Raw genomic sequence first — 16,030 nt, forward strand, 5'->3', positions numbered from 1 at the left:
TCACTTTTCTCAAAAACTGTTAAAGTAATCTTGAATTACATTTCGAGTACATGAGCGAAAGATAATGATGTCGGCTTCCTGTGAGAGTCACGTCCCGCTACCATCAAAGCGCGCCAACATGTAAATTTAATCTTACGGTGTTTAATCTAGGGAGAGCAGCTCTATTGTTTCTTCAGCCAGACTACCTGCTTCAGAGAGAGGGACTGTGTGGGAGGGCTGTGGAGGAGGGGAGAGGGGAGAGGGTTTTAAAAAAGGAGAAGGAAGAGCAGGAACACATAACGTGACGACTCGTACGGGGCGCGCAATGTAAACAGAGGAAGGAAGAGATTCATTTCTGCCCACAATTTTCCTCAAAAATACTCCTAGACTCTCATTTCCTTATCTCCTCATGTTCACGTTGACGTCACATTTCACCACGTAACTTGCAGTCGTTGTGAAATCTCACATCTACCATTAGACATGGTCGATGATATTACAGATCAAATCCAATTTGCAATAAAGATTTACACAGTGCACGCTCACCGTGTGATACCTTGACGAATAAAATCTAAATCAACATCACTAAAACACACACACACACACACACACACACACACACACACACACACACACACACACAACACACACACACACACCACACACACACACACACACACACACACACACACACACACACACAACACACACACACACACACACACACACACACACGTGAGTCACCTAAATCAGATACTGGTGCCTGATGTGTTCTCCGGTGCCTGGCACCACCGTGGCGCCGTCGCCAGCATTACACAATGTTGTTTCAAGTCCTGACCTTCTGTTCATCCAGCCAGCCCAGCATGAGGTGCGTTGCTGGGAATGTGTCCAAACTAGGCAGCAACATGTGGTTAATCCCCGATGAAACTACGGCGCACAGTGGAAGACTGTGACAAAAGACGCAGACGGCCCCCGGGTACCAAAAATTCCCCCCACAATGTTTCCCACTTTATCCCACGGAGCTGCAGCGAAAGATAAATCCAGAGCGATAACGGGGGAAGACAGTGATTCAGTGTTTTTGCCTTAGGTGAGACACCTGTTACTGTACCGACATGACAGAGGAGAATAGAGATCAGAGGAGATGCTCAGGAGAATGGGCTTTTGCTTTGTGTGCGCGCATAGCTGAGCTCCTCTTGCTGACACAGTTGTTCAGAACCCCCCCCCCTTTTTTTTCCAGGCTATTTCGCATTCACACAAATACTTTCATGCAGATGCATGCGAGCTTGTATGATTGCACACACACACACACACACACACCACACACACACACACACACACACACACACACACACACACACACCACACACACACACACACACACACACACACACACACACACACACACACACAAGCGTGGGTAAAGGTCCCTTACACATCTCCTCTAGTGTAAATCAATAGCTTTAAGAACAGCAGACAGAACACTCCTCATTTTCCCTCCTGTCCTTTTCCATTGATAGTGGTTTTATGGATGCCAGCAACTTTAAATAACAGAACAACTAAATCCTGCCTGACAGAAATCCAACAACAGCGCGAGTGGGTAAATCAATGCTGGCAAGCCGTGCCAGAGCGAGCAGACATTGAATTGCGTCGGTGTCGGTGTACCTCCATGTTTGGGTAAGACAATCCCTCTGACAAAACACACCGATATCTGCCACACCGAGTACAAAGTACACACCGAGAAAATGTAATTAGTGTCTGTTTGCAAGTGTTGTCAATGCATGAATGCATGTTGTGATGGGCATGTGTGTTTAAAACCGTACGATGCAACAACAACAAAAAAAAAATCACTGGAGAAGAGAGAGTGTGTGTGTGTGTGTGTGTGTGTGTGTGTGTGTGTGTGTGTGTGTGTGTGTGTGTGTGTGTGTGTGTAGGTGGAGGGGGATTAGCCTGATTGGCATGCAGGTGGAGTACTGCCTTCTCTGAATGCAGCAATATTCTGCAGCAACCCCTCTGACAAGCAGGTGCCACTCAATCACGTGAGCCTCATTCAAACCCGCTTCTCAAAAGCACAGCTGGTGCAGAACTGAATAACAATATTCCGCCGCCGTTATCCTTCCCGAAAAAAGAAAAAAAAAAGCACACAAGCAAATACGGCGACGCACAGTATTTCATTTAACAAAGCAGATGGCGCACCTCTGCTGAACTGATTCAGCTGAAGTTGATAATGACACAAAACCCCCCCCCCCAAAAACAAAAAAAATTAGTCCAAGAGGACGTGTGCGATTGTCTTTTCAGCAATTCATGCTAACTTGACAGCTGCTGAGCTCTCTGCTGCTGTTGCACTGCGCCTTCAGGGGGAGGCAGACAAGCCGAGTGAAGACACCCGGCTTGTCTGCCTGGAGGGAATGACCATTCTTCACAGGTCCCTTGATGGAAAGTATTAGGGGGATTTTGGGAACCAGCGCAGGCGTTTTTATCACGAATTTGGTACAAAAATCACCTTTGCTTTGACAATCAAGGATGTCTCCGTTATGGTGCAGATATCTGTATGCGCTTGAGTGAAGGGATAACACACAACAACCATTTCACAGGGACTCATGGTGAAGATTTCCACTTTGTATCTTAAATTGTCTCACATTTGAGTGGAAACCAATTCAGCAGTTACGATCGTATCAGTCTTTTTTTTTTTCCACCAGACTGTGTAGATTGCTACCAGACACCTCTTCAGCCAAACCCCCCAGAATCTAACACCTTTAGATGTCCTTTAACCAGTTCGTCATTATCACTCCTTCCTCTCCTTTCTGTCACTTGTTCCCGTCCTCATTGGCGCCCAGACCATGAAGTGACATCTGGCCCTTTTTGATCCCCGAGGTTAACACAAAGCCTAATGACTTAGAAAACTGACACTCAAATTTCTACCTCGTAAAGAAGAGAGACGGGGCGGAAGTAATTGAAATAAAAAAAAAAAAAACTAACAGGATCCGCAAAATTGAGGAAAAGGAATTAAAAATGGGAATTTCTATCAACAGCTCTGTAAACACACCGGCTGTAACACAGTATTTACCAAAGTGTAATAGAATAGGCTAAAGGAGGCGTGGTCAAAATCAATGCATTGTGAGTCTGCTTCACCGGTAACCAGGACACAACACTATATTAATACGCTGTATTTATAGCTGTAGATAACAGGATATCACGACGTACTGTGGCTCCGTTTCCTGTTTGACGTTGGTTTACAGTTAGCTTGTGATCTAGCCAAGTAGCTGGTCATCTTAAATCATACTAATAACGATTTTGATCTTCTGAAATAATGCCTCGATACATCTTGATATTGAGGCATCTGGTATTCAAATAACATACATTTTTTGGACAATGTTTCCAGGCTCTACTTTCTTTTGTGATATTCGTTTTGCTGCTAAACCGTTTCAAATGAAATCTTTCTTCATGGGGCTCGCGGTGACATGCTGACACCGTTAGGTTTTCCTGTGTGTGTGTGTGTGTGTGTGTGTGTGTGTGTGTGTGTGTGTGTGTGTGTGTGTGTGTGTGTGTGTGTGTGTGCTCCTCTGTTCTTCCCCTGTCTGGTTTGTTGTTGAGGGTGTGCTTATGTTTTGTTTTTGTCAGCCTACAGTTTTCATCCCCGAGTTCCGCCCCCGACCACGCCCCTCTCCTTGGGCTCAGCTGTGGGTGATTCTGATGATCATCCCCAGCCTGACTTAAATACCCCAGCTTTCAGCCGACACGCCGTCAGTCCGTCCTGGTTACCGGTCTGAATTTGGGCCACGTAAGTCTGAAATTGTTTGTTTCAGTGAAGATCATTTCTAATCTCTCTGGCTGTGTTTTGCTCTCCTGCCGTGCCGCGTCGAGCCCCGGGTATTCACCAGCGCGAAGAGGCCGATCCGCGTAGCGCCACGGAGCACACCGATCAACGTCCTGTTCTGTTCCCTGTCCAGACCGTTTTCAGGTGTGAGTTCGCTGTAGTTTTGTGTTTATGTTTTCATTTAAATAAAGTCCTTGGCTGGATTAAACCTGCTGTGCAAGTGTGCGTTTGGGTCCACCTACTACACCACATAACGGACACCATTTTAGCCATTTAGTTGAAAATGAGGGGAGAGTGCCTTGCAGTTTTATGATCTTATCCCACTTGGCGAGATTTCTGTCGCTCCTGGTATGTCTACCGCCCAGGGCATGAAAAACAGAGCATATTCTCTTGTGCTTTCCCTCCCTCTCTCTCTCTCTCCCTCCCTCTCTCCCCCCGTCTCTGTGTGTTACAGTTACAAACACCCACACTCAAATATTTGTCTGCGCACTAAAATATTTGTGCGTGGGTGTTTGTAACCCCTGAGTGCTTGCCCTTTGCTTAAAAAAAAGCAAAAAAAAAAGCTGCAGAGCTTCTGTACTGCCGAACCTGTCATCTGCAAGCCTCTCAGCTACACTGTTTACCTCTCGCTGCCGTTCCTCCCTCCTGGACGGAACGGTTCGCCAGTGTGCAGAGTGAGTCAGCAGATCAGAGGAGGAGGCTTCGGGTTGAGAGCCGGCTGCGTTTGGAGTCGGTGCCAAAAACCGCCGGCTCCGTGATGAGTGACCTGTAAAAGAGGAGACGGCAGTCAGACGCACAGCGCCTACAGCGGCGAGCTGCAGGCTGACGCACACCAACATGCTGAAGCCTTTTTCTCTCCCTCGTGAACCGCCGGGACTCCACTGCTATTAAAAGCAGAAATAAGTCACTCCAAAAGGTTTTTACATATGACGAGTGTAATAGAATAGGCTTCACTGGACAGTATACCTCCCAAACAAGCAGGACACAACACTACATTACTGTGCTTACACTGTATTTATAGCTGTAGATAACTGGATACCATGACGTACTGTGGCTCTGCTTTCTGTTCGCCGCAGAACATTCTCTGGCATTTTAATTTAGCTGCACTTGGAAGACATTTCTATTTCTTGACCGGTGACTAAAAAGAAACAATAAAATAGTATTAACCTTTCTCCCAAAGCCATATGAAAGGGATCACACATCATACAATTGAATTAAGACTAAACAATCTAGTGAAAGAGGGACATATGTTGCACATACAATGAAACACGACCTTATTCAGATGTTTGAATCCAGCATGAATGCAGGTTTCATTTGTAATAGGGGTTTGGTAGAGAAAGGTATCCAGGTTAACCAGCTGTTATAATCCCTCCAGTACTCCGAATGTGCTCGGCCTCTGGGTTTTTACGAAAATATGCACATCTGGATCTTCTATACCGCGAGACATGTAAGCACTGCCATACAAAAAGGACAAATGCAAATTCAATCGCAGCATTAAAACACAAAGCAAAGCCTCAAAAAATCTTCAAATAAAGCAGACAGCCATAGGGTCGCGGGGGGGGGGGGGGGGTAGTAGTGCTACATGGAGACAAAGAGAGGAGCGACAGCAGAAGACTTTCTAGTGATTGCGTGTCATAACACACCGTGCTGAAGACTGCGGGTGTGCTGCCAGAGTGTAGATCACCGCCTGGGGCTCCCTCAGGAGGTGACGGCTCCAGACCTCGTCTCACCTGCTCCACACGCCTCCTCCCTAAAAAACACAGCGGCCAAAATGTAAGAACGCTGCATAATAAATACAGCGGCGGGATGACAGCTGCTGTAATTTCATATCCTTGCTGGGCAGTTAATCAAAAAAAAAAACTTCCTGCATCTAATCATCACACTAGGGGACGTATTAAACGTCTCCTCTGGGCGTCTCACTTACAGTAATAAGACAACAGGTATCACAGATGAACTTCACTCAGTAGATGGTCGTTGGGGGGGGGGGTGCGTAATTGTGTTGATTGGAAAAATACATAGTTTAGATTACGCTTTAATGAATTAACTGATTTCAACACGATGATGCAATTTTGAGCAGCACAGATTTTATTCCCAAAATAGTCACATAAATACTTATTAAATAAATAATGCTTCTGTCGAGTAAAACAGTCGGTAATGCAGAGTTGCATCGTACCACTGCTGGAGGACTGGATAGGTAAGAACAAAGCAAAGAGTCAAACAGCATTTCTTTCTCAGTGTGTCAAATGAACTCTATCAAAGGCCACGGTGAGACGCTCCATTCTCCGCAGTAAGACAGATGAAAGGAATACCATGAAACCCACGAGACACCGGGCTCTGAATCCATACTTTGCCACAAACACAATTATCATTTACTGCTGCTAGTGACAGTTCTGCTTTGTAACAGAAATGTATGTGCCTGTTTATCCTCCATCTGTGGCGGCATCTGTTTCATATTGTGCTCTCTCCCTCTCTCTCTCTCTCTCTACCCGTTTGCCAGTGTTTGGCATCAACACATTTCAAAATGTTATTTTTATCCGAGCACACAATGGGAGTCGGGCAGGTAGCCAATTTCAGTATGTAAGATGTGCTTGGTTCTATCTGACAAATTCTAATTATATGTATTAAACGCAGCAAGTGAGGATTACTGTCAAATAGACGGCGGTCTCGTTGCTTCGCGCTCGTCATCCGTCAGTGTCGGGTGGAAGTGCATCTGAAAATCACTTGAGCTAAAAGCCGATGTCGTCCGCGCTCCATCTTCTGCAAGGTCGGGGATTCTGTCAAGGTCAGCGACCCCCCCCCCCCCCCCCCCCCCCCGGTCAAGGGTCAAGATTACGGTCACGGGACACCGGGTGCTCTGGATGGACGTCCGTCTGTGCGCTGGCCACGAGGGTCACAGACACTTTAATCTGATAGCAACAGTGTGCTTCACTCTGTGCGGCGCTCATGCTGCTACATGCTACGTCAACGCAGTCGTAAATTTCCATCCAAGACATAAAACTGTCCGATCAAGACCGCACAACTACCGAGCAGAGGTGTGTCTTTCCCTCTCTTTAGCTTTTAAATGTCACCATAATTACATTCTAAATTCACAATTTATTCAAAAGCAAAATCTAATGGTCTACATGTTTTTCTCGCGGTAAAGGCGGCACATCGCACTAAAAAAGCACCGTCTATTCAAATGTAAACTATCATTTTCTCTGATGTGCTGGCCTTTAAGCACACTCTGGTCCAGACTGAAGAGTAATGGAGCCTATGAAATCAGAAAGGGGTGCCAGCCACGCTAAAAGAAAGAGAAGCGGGATTCACCACACGCCATTTCACACACGCTGGACCCAGAGCCGCCAGAGAATGTCAGAGGTGTGCGCTGTTCAAGAAACCTGTGCATTTACACAGGCTTAACCCTCACTCAATGCGGGGGGGGGGGGGGGGGGGGGGTACTGTGCCAACCATGAAATGAACCATTTCTGAGACACATCAGCTTAAAGAAGCCCATGCAGCTCCAAACACCTGTAAGGCTACACATTACAGCAGAGTTAAACCACAATGTCAGCGTGTAGTCCATGGCAACAGTAAAGTGTATATTATTACAGAACATGTTTTGCTTTTTATTCTACCTGCTGACAATCAGAACCAACCAGACCAGACTCTGTAATTCTCCTCCAATAAACCAACTAGCCACATAAAATAGACTTGTCTGAATTTAACAACAATGGAAACTACCATTTTAACCGTTCTCTTCATTTATTTTATCTCATTTAAAAAGGATGGCAGTGTAAAGTTTCACGTAAGCACCGCATAAAAGCACAAATAACAGACTTAAAAAGGAAAAAAAGCCCCAATAAAATGATCCTTAATGCAAGCTTATAAAACAATGTCATTTAAAATGTATCTGTAGCTCACAACCTACCTAATACTGAGTGTTTGGTGAACATTCAAAAAGGAGGCAGTTTGTGTAATATGGCCTCATCACCTCCCTTCATGTTTTTTTTTTTGGGAGGGGGGGGGTCATGCTGACTCGCTCGGTATAAATGAATTGTGACATGTTGAAAATTAGAGTCTGAGAAAAAGGATGCAAGTTGCTTTAATCTGCACCGTGGGTCAAGCGAGAGGCCACATCGCTGCAAACTCAATAATGAATTCTCCGATTTAAATAGAGTCACAGAACCGATGAATCACAAACTTCTCCCATAAAACAGAGGAAGTGACAGCAGAGAGCCAGGCGGAGCCGCTCAGCGGTCCTCATCTCGCCCTGGTGTGTGTGTGTGTGTGTGTGTGTGTGTGTGTGTGTGTGTGTGTGTGTGTGTGTGTGTGTGTGTGTGTGTGTGTGTGTGTGTGTGTGTGTGTGTGTGTGTACAGAGATGTGACGAGGTCACTTTTACTATGCAAAGCTGTAAAACTACTTTACGGTGACTTTCATGAGGCGCTCGCTGTAGCTGCCACCCTGTCACTCTTTATCCGCTGAGCGGCCGACAGACCACAGCTCCGCCACGACCTTTGAACTCCCTCGCGTTTTGCCGTTTTGCACACTCGTCTTTGAAATTAAAGTCCAGGAAGTCGAAAGCTCAGCCTTTGAAGTCGGCGCGATTAGCACATAATAAGAACTCCATTTTCTGTTTTAACAAATCACGCTTCAACGCCATGAAACGGCCGCACTATGGTCGTAGTCGCGCAGACTGAGCTTTATATGAAAAAAAAGGCGACTCATTTATGCGGCCATGTCCCTGCGAATTTATAGACGGAGCTGCAATGGTGTTATTGCTTACAAAAGGTGACTAATGAGCGCGGGGTGAGAAGTGAAACTTGTCATTAGAGTGAAGAATATAAGAGGGGCAAGCTGAGAGGGTCAAGCCCCGTGTGAAAGGAAACGGGGACGGTGATTGAAACTGCCAAGTAGAACTTGAGCTATGGGTTTGTGATTAAACTGAAAGGACAGACATTACGGCCCCGCGATCATTTAACACCTTGATTGCAAGCCTGCCATGTCCCTGTCAGTCCGACCGCTTCATCAAAAGCTCTTTGTCTGCTACAAGAACCCAATTTGGTCCAGGGTCCTTCCCGGGAGACCGCAGACGACTGGGGGGAAAAAACTGGTCGGCAAGAAAATGTCAAAAATGATCAAATGTCTGAAAAAGTTATATTTCTACATATTTAGATTCTTCCAAAGCCGTGTGAGCTATGAAGTCCCTCATAGCTCCTCAGATTAGACCGTAAACTACTACTGATATATGATCCATGCTCACCGCTAACGCACATTTAAAGTGGTTGTAAAAACTCACCCCATAACTACGACTTTATAAAAACTTTATACAAGTGTTTCATTAAGACTCCATTATATTATTTGCTATGATAGCGGTGTGGCTTTATGGACGGCAATGTCAGCTAATTGGTCATTCCAGATGTGAACCACTACTGGATGGACTGCTTTGAGAGGGATATCTTTAAGCACTGTGTGTGCGCCGCGGTCTCACTAAGAAGCCAGCTTGAGGTTTCCATGTTTTTTTTATATAAACCAGGCTGGAGCAGGAGGATCCATCTTTCTCCAACTAAGAGAACGAGGTTTGAACAGAACAGGGGTGAAGTGACGCACACAATCGTGAAGTACTCCAAAAAAAAGATGGGAGATTAAAAAGCCCAATTTGAATCGAGTTAGGAAGCAAATCATGTCCAAATGGCTTCTCCTCGTCGTGGTTTCAATAAAAAAAGGCCTCGCAGATTGGTGGAGGGTTATAGGCTGCCACATCAAAATGACTAAATAATTGTGGCCGGGGTTATTTCGTCGGTATAAAAAGAGGATTGTGAATAGAAACAGGGCACCGAGGTTGACTCTCTGTGTGACGTAGCGGCCCTTATATTTCATACCGCGCTCTCTCAAAACAACAGAGTAGATAACAGCTTGTTTGAACATTTCAGGGCGTAATTTATCGTACACTTTTGGTCTACATCTTCATTCTCTTCATAGTCAGTGTTGATGAAGCTCCATTCTGGTCCCCGCCCGGGAGCTCTGGTCCTCCCAGTGACCCCCAGCGCACCCAGTCAGACTAAACAATGATGCTGGTTCACCTCCTCGTGGCACGAGACAGATGGCTGGCTCCTCTCTGTGGTCCCCACCATGGCCAAGGTCACCCCCCCCCCCCCTCCCGCTCTCGGTGCACCTGCACCCCAACGCTCCCATCATCATCACCATCATCATTCCTGCTGCACAGAGACACGCGCAAAACCTTCCCCCTCCCACGTGAGCGAGGAGAAAATGAACCCTTCAGATCAGAACACAGTCCTGACCCGGTTCTAGCTGGACCGTTAACCAATTTTAAATGAATGAGAATAATAATCTGCCCCAATTGGACTTATTCCTAAAGAGTATTTAAGGAAGAGATGGTGTCCTGTTTCCTTTCCCTTGAATTGTAAGTTCCATATGATGCAAAACGTGTCCTAGTCTGAAAATTGTCAATAAAAATTGCTGAAATGAGTTTGGAAATGTACGTTTTATTGCGTAGACGTACAGTAGGCGATGGACATCATGAGGTTTGGATCTTTGCGTGGAGGAGATTGTAGTAACTCGACCTCTTTGACTTGTAATTGAACACCCCGCTCTAGACTGCTGGCGTGTGTCACACCATGCTGAGGACTACATATACCAGCTGCCAGAAAATACCTGTAGCACAGCAGTGCAAACACAAAACCACTTCACAGGAAGACACTTTTTTTTTTTTTTTTTTTTTTAAGAGCGGATCAGTTGATAGATCCATTCTAGAGTCGTTACTGACGAGCTGTTCTGTTTTCACTAATGAAGACACGATGCTAGGTTGGCAAAAGACGTCGGCACAATGCAAAGCCGATGAAAAGCACGCCGAAATCACGTTAAATCACGACAAATGCCTCCCTTGCATTACCCCGAAATCAATGGGCACCTGTGTCACTCTACAGAGCGCTCCACAGCGGACCGCTGCAGAGGGGGAGCAGTATTGACGAGAGGCTGTGATCCATGAGACGGGCTACCTGTCACCACCGCAGTCCCTCCCTCACACATTCAATACAGCGAAGCGTCGGATCGATGTCCACAGACACAGTCCCCCCCCCCACTGCAAAAACTAATTATCTAAGCATTTTATACTGCCAAGTCCCCGCCATGCTTTGTTTATGCGGCCCGCAATTAGTGAAAGAGTCAATAAAAAAAACTGGGGGAGGTAACGTGAAGGAGGAACGATGGCAGAAGGTGAGAGGTGGAGTCTGAGGGAAGCTGCCACTGCAGCAGCAGGCAGGAGGCATGAAGACATGAGGACATGAAGACATGAGGACAGGGCTGCATGTGTAACACAGCAGACTGCAGACCGGCAATTCTTCATGACACGGACTGTTCCTGTGAGTTTCTCGCGAGTCGAGTCCGAGCAAGGTGCCAAAGTACTCTGTAGCATCAATTCCCCCAGAAGTGTGATGCTGCTGGGTCTTTATATCACTTCAGCACGCACAATTAAGTTGCTGTGAATATTTATGGCTGGTTTAAAGACATCCTTCCCCGTCCCCCCGGTGTCACAAAGTGGCTGTAATCAGAATTCAGAGGAGTCTCCTGCTCTCCGTCGATAGCCTGCTCGTCTACTGAGAGCTGTAAAACCCAGAGCTGCACTCCCGCTTCTAAAAGGTCTGCTTAAGTAGCAGAAAGCCGCATTACAGCCGCAGCTCAGGCTCTCGTACCGCTACTGCTTTCATTAACGCTGGACGTGCGCACATACGAGGTGTAGTTTCCCCAAGATCCTCAAATGATAAGCTGTTAAACAGATGGCAGGGGGCTAAATAACTGTAGACACAATGGCATCATTAGATTGTTTTGTTGTTTTGTTTTTTTTTAAATCAAAAGGCTGTAAATTGTATTGTACCATAGAACATAATGGCTACGCTTGCTTCCTATTTAGTATTTATAAGCAGTATATTCATTGCGCGGTTTGTAACACAATAAAAAGGAGTTACAGCCGTTAGTAAATGCATAAAACGCTTTATATACTGCTTATAAATGAGAAATAGATGGAAGTTAATAAATGTGAAGCAGTTAACGCCAACATGAGTGTAAGTTTTGCCTCCTGTGTGTGTGTGTGTGTGTGTGTGTGTGTGTGTGTGTGTGTGTGTGTATGTGTGTGTGTCACAGCAGGGGGATGGAAGCAACAATATTTTAATTAGACTTTTTTTTTTTTTATTCCACAGGGATATCGTTCGTTTCTGTGTGCGGCAGGTCTAAGGCCTGCCATCTGTCAATAGACTGATTTGGAGTCAGTTTGAAAGCCCGTGTGGCTGTAATTAACCTGGGGGACACAGATCTGCAGCAATGTCACTCCATATCCAGACTACGACGTTCACCTGATCACTCAAAGACTCGACTGTGCAGGCAGAGCCCATAGGTTTCTATGTTAACAGTACGGCAGTCAGTGTTTTTGATTCTCCTCCAGGGAGCCGCCACGCCCGGCCCACCGGCTTGTAAAACCTAAAGACCTACACATTGCATATCTTGGTGCGCAGTCTTATCTCTAATTAAATTAAAACCTTGATTTCCCTCAGCTGAGAGCTGATTTCCTCCTGGTATAATTATGCCGGTTTAAAACGTGTGCGCCGGTGTGTTTGGCCACTGGCAGATGATCCATCCGGGGAGCATTGATCCCTGACCATCGTCACCAGGAGCATTCAGTACCTTGGTTTATATCAGATTAAATCATAAGAAACTCCGCAGACGCTTCACCAATATGTACCGATAAGACGCGCACAAGCTAAGCATACAAGTTCCATCTACGAGAATTAATGGTTTCATTATGAGCTAGACACAGTTCCAACCGAATCATGTCAGTAGATTTGGTATTTGAGGATCACCACCGTTGATGGCCAGCTCTGGTGCTTCCCTCTATGGGAAGAACCAATGTGCAAATCAGTAATGACATGAATCTACAAACTGAAGACGAAATAATGAATACTTCGTCTCACAGGCTGGTGGCGGCGGGGGGATAAAGCATGTCCCCCGGTCCACCACCTCGGCCCAGGCTGAAACAGCTCACCAATATTGGATCGACTGCCATGAAGTAAGAGTTAACAAGACCGCGAACCTTCTCTATAACAGAGGTCATGTTGACTTGGCATTTTAAGTAGGACTGAGGAGGAGAGGAGAGCAATCAAGAGCCTCTCCTGTTTCAACAGCGTGTCTTTGCAGTTAAAGGGATGTCAAATAAGCTTCAGAAATACAAAACTGTGGCGTCTCAACTGAACATGACCACTGATGCAAATGCTTTAAAATTGACAAGATGCAAAACACAGACAGAAAGATGCTCATTGAGCAGGATAAACACAGTCCATTGTGTTCATTGAAACAGTCTGAGCTGGAGACCGTCTTGTGACTGGATCACACCAGCCATGACGCCGAATAAGGCCAGGGGTGTAAAGTGTGTGTGTGTGTGTGTGTGTGTGTGTGTGTGTGTGTGTGTGTGTGTGTGTGTGTGTGTGTGTGTGTGTGTGTGTGTGTGTGTGGGGGGGGCTCCTTCCCCACTTCCTACCCCCCTCCTACTTCCAGCGCCCTTGGTTGAACAACACCTATTTTTGAACACTGCCTTCATCTTTAATCACCACCACATACCTGTAAATTCTCTGGTAGTTCCAGTTACAGTAGCCAAGCAAAAACTACTTTACAAGTCAAACTGTTGTGAGAAATGTCAAACCCCCCCCCCCTCTTTGTATTTGTTTCCCATCAAAACAAAGGGAGCCAACAGTGCGGGGCGAACTGACTAACTTCCACTGCCCTCCAGGTATGCATAGCATTAAGAAAGCCTCTCTGTTTGGTATTATCCCCTGCGGCCGCTCCGCTGAAGGCAGGAGAGCGGTGGTGCCTTTTAAATCAGCGCCGACGTGGGAAGCTCCCATGTGTGACCAAAAAACCCCCCCAAGACAGGAGTGAAGAAAAATAAGTTAGCCCCCGCGCTGCCTCACAATCTCTGCTTTCCTTCTCCCGTTTCTTAGCCCCTCTCCAATTGTTCTGTGGCTTTAGGTTGGCGACTCCAGCCCCAGTGTTATCTCCAGACTGCAGCCTTGGAAGCGAGCGCCAAAGTGTGGAAAACAAGATCCTGTCTCAAGCGCGACCTGGAAAACGGAGCCTTATCAAATGCCAGGTATGCCTCAGAACATTTAAAAAGAAAAAAAACACGACCATAAAAGTGCTTTAGACATCAGTCAGCAACTATCTGCTCAGCCATCCATTCATCCCCGCTGGTTCACCTCAGGATCATCGGCATAAACTTGGCGAGGGACGGGAAAACAACCCGCACAGGTCACTAGACCGTCACCGGGAAAACACAGTTCATGTTATTTCCCGTTTTACGAGAAGAGCTGCGTGTTTACCCATCTGGAAAGGATTCACCCTCTCATATTAGGTTCCGCAGAAGAGATCACAGTAATATTCAGTTCAGTTTTTTTTTTTTTCCTTCTATAATTTGTTTTGGAACCGAAAACAAAGGGTTCCATAACTCAAACGGTTTCCTGACATCCTCGGCGCAGCAGAAGGAAGCGTCCTCCTCCCCTTATCTTACAGGAAGACGCTCTTTGTTCTGAACACAGTGGTGAGAATCTTTGACGACATCAAAGAGTCGCAGAGCGTTCCTCCAACCGGAGCGCTAATGAGAGACGACCGTCCTGCACGAGTGCGATTACCAGCGGCTTCGTTAAGGGCCGGGTTGATATTGTGCGCTCGGCTCCGGAGCTGCCGCCTTTGGGAGCACGTCTCCTACTCAGAACTCGCTTTCACTGAAGATCAGGTTCATCAGCGATGAGTGACTGGGTTAAAGCACTTCTCTGAGGACTTTTGATCTTGAGGAAGAAGAAAAAAAACAAAAAAAAACGAGGAAGAGTGGTTTCTATTGTAGGATCTTATTAAGATACGGCAAGCATGTTGAAAGAAGATCACATGTAAAAAATCAGCATCCAACTAAGGATGACAGGAAGTTCCCTACTCTGGATCTTTTCACCCTGAGGAGAATCTGCACCAGTGTGTGCAGCTGAGACAGAGAAGAAAGGGAAAAACAAAAGGGACTCCGTTAGCATTACATGTCACAAACCATAAACTCCACAAATCACCAGAAACCAACTGAGAGCAAGAAAGAGGATGAATGAGAACAACTTGACCCTGGATTTCATTCCTTCATCGAGGGACAACTGTGGGAGTTTATTTCCACCGCAGTGTTCGGCAGCCATGCAGCATCTAGCCGCCTGTGTTTACAGCGCTGGCCAACCAGCACTGATATTGTTATGGATTATTCTGTAAAAAGTGGTTGGGGTAATTTATCGTGGTTTATGGTTGGATTAATTGCCTGACCTTTTCGGTCATGTTTGTGTGGGAGTCTGTGTGCGAGGAAGAGAAGGGAAAAATGCAAAATTGGGGCTTTTTTTTTTCTTCTTTCTACAAATCTAATCACAAAAGAGAAAACAGAATCTATAAAATAAAGTTACTCATTAACTAGACGAGTGATCAGCTGATCACTCACGGCCCTTATTACCTGCTCGACAGGCTTTCAGCAGAATCAATTAGTGACAATAGAGCCGACTCCACCTTTTGATTCACAAACTACTGTCTCCTCCCCCTCCTCTCCCTCTAAATGGGGGTGAACGACTCAAGCGTGCCTCCACTTCTCCTCCACCCTCGTCCCATCTTGCTATAATTATTTGAGTTGCATTAGGTCGCCCATTAAAATTAGCAATGTTTTATGGTAATTCCTGTTGAAGAACCATGTTGCTGAGGGAGATAATTATCTTGATTATTCAGGCTCTCGTACCCACGATGCATAGGGGCGCAGCCTCCCGTTGGCTCGGGGCCGTTCTTACCCACAAGTGGAAATAATTGAAATGTAGCAGATGTTTAATTATTGCCATTTTAAAAACACAGAAGATCGTAGTGAACAGTGCATTGTTCTAGCATTACCAAGTATGATATTCACATGTTTCATGCAGAGTAATTATTGTCTTAGTAATTTAAATAGTGAGATGTTTATCAAGTTCATGATTCATCACAACGAGGGAAGTCCTGGATTAAGCCCAGCGTACAGGACTGACAATGTACATACAGTACAGAACATGTCCAACCCAAACATTACAGCAGACTGGAGCAGAACGTACACTATGTATATTAAATGATGACGTATGACGTGTGCAATACCAAGGCAACATGATGGATCAGCGGCCGGTTCTGAAAAAGGCTCTCCACCAAAGGAAAACGAGCCGACCCGA

General features: G+C 45.9%; 1 long non-coding RNA gene across 1 annotated transcript in view; it reads right to left on the reverse strand.

The window, feature by feature from the left end:
• Nucleotides 1-4,420: 4,420 nt before the first annotated feature.
• Nucleotides 4,421-16,030, reverse strand: part of LOC137874227 (uncharacterized) — a 31,267-nt gene continuing 19,657 nt past the window's right edge. Inside the window, exons 3-4 of the long non-coding RNA XR_011103277.1 lie at nt 5,434-5,540; nt 4,421-4,556 (exon numbers count right to left, since the gene is read on the reverse strand). This is a non-coding gene — a long non-coding RNA (uncharacterized lncRNA). The remainder of the gene's footprint in view (nt 4,557-5,433; nt 5,541-16,030) is intronic.

This window comes from Cebidichthys violaceus, unplaced genomic scaffold (genome assembly GCF_023349555.1).
Source record: "Cebidichthys violaceus isolate CVI_PGR_0920_01 unplaced genomic scaffold, fCebVio1.0.p SCAF_177, whole genome shotgun sequence".
NCBI lineage: Eukaryota > Metazoa > Chordata > Actinopteri > Perciformes > Stichaeidae > Cebidichthys > Cebidichthys violaceus.